Consider the following 1,589-nt stretch of genomic DNA (forward strand, 5'->3'; position numbering starts at 1 on the left):
AGATGTAATATCTTATAATGTCCTGCCCCTTTCATACTTATCAATTTATAATCAATTAACTGTCAAAATATCAAAACGAGACAACTTGTTTCCATTTTACATGACATTTAAAGATGTCCCATTTTTTAAACAGTATTTATATCAAAAGTATTTACAGACTTTAAAACAGTCATTTTACAGAACATATTTTGCAATAAGCTCCTTTTTAATCAGCTTTTTAAGCCGGTTTATATTTCTACTTTTTTGAACTCATCATTTAATCCATTCTATACATCTACTCCACGCACCGATAAACAAAAACTCTGCATGGTTGTTCTAATGCATTGTTTTTTAAAATGTCCTTCACCTCTTAAATTATAACCACCCTCTGTCACAAAACATTTTCTGTATATTGGGTGGAAGTTGCTGATTTCTGACTTTAAACATGAATTATACAGTTTTAATATTTCAGTAAAAATTTACCGATTACCGGTCGATCTACGTTCCCACCCTCATAGATGGTCATGAGCTTTGGGTCATGACCATAGCTCCTCCTTTGGCCAACTAGTTATTCCTGCAGGGTCTCTGATTACTGGTAAGGCGTAGCTGTTTATTCCACTGCTCTTGTTCTTGGGTGATTCTTTTTTTGCTGCAACATTTCGGCCTCAGGATTTTTGAAAAAAAAAGTATTAATGTTTTAAGTTTTAAATATTTTGTTACAACATTTACATGTTTAACAATAAGAAATTAATAATGGGCAAGCTCAGGATTGGATAAATTAATAATTACATGGTTTTTTTTCAACATTGTCTCTGAATGTGTTCCACCCTGTTAGACATTTACATATAGACCATAAATAGTTAAACATTTAAATTTTGAAAAATGACTTTTTCTTAAAGAGTGTGTCCCTTTTACTATATAATATGTTTTATTCTTGAAATTATAACACATCATGAAGTTACGAATAATTTGACTGTATTGTAAAGAAAAAACTTTTTTTTTAGTCATTATTACTGACAGCATTGAAAATATTGGTTTTTTAAAAAAACTTATACCAATATTTGCATTTATTGGTCTACAAATCCCAACATGGCACATAAAAATTCACAGTACTTAATGTTTCTGTAACAATATTTAATAAAAACGTGTGGAATGGAACATAACATGGTGGATTGTCCCATAATGGGGTGGAAAATCAAAGTCTTTGATTCTAAAATCTGATGATTTTCATTATTAGTTGCAGGATTGCCTCTCTCAAGTCAAAGTATAGGTAGAGTATTTGTCCTGGCTCTATTTGACCAAAACAGGTGATATCCCTGTAGTGGATTTTCCAATGACAGGTACTCATTGTACCTCAGACTACTCTGCAACTCTATTCCATCATCTGAAATTTTTTTTATTTGACTTAAAATGATTACTTTTCACCCTAATTTCTACCTTATTTGGTTCATGAACATAACTGGGTGGAACTTTTCTAACTAATCTACCTGTAGCTCTTTATGCGGTCAACATTTAGCTAGCTAACCTTCTACAGAATAACAAACCTTTAATGACAATCTAATATTAGGTTTTTTAAATTCTATTGAATAATAATTTTTCACAATCTATCA

Source organism: Poecilia reticulata, linkage group LG11 (assembly GCF_000633615.1).
Source record: "Poecilia reticulata strain Guanapo linkage group LG11, Guppy_female_1.0+MT, whole genome shotgun sequence".
Lineage (NCBI taxonomy): Eukaryota > Metazoa > Chordata > Actinopteri > Cyprinodontiformes > Poeciliidae > Poecilia > Poecilia reticulata.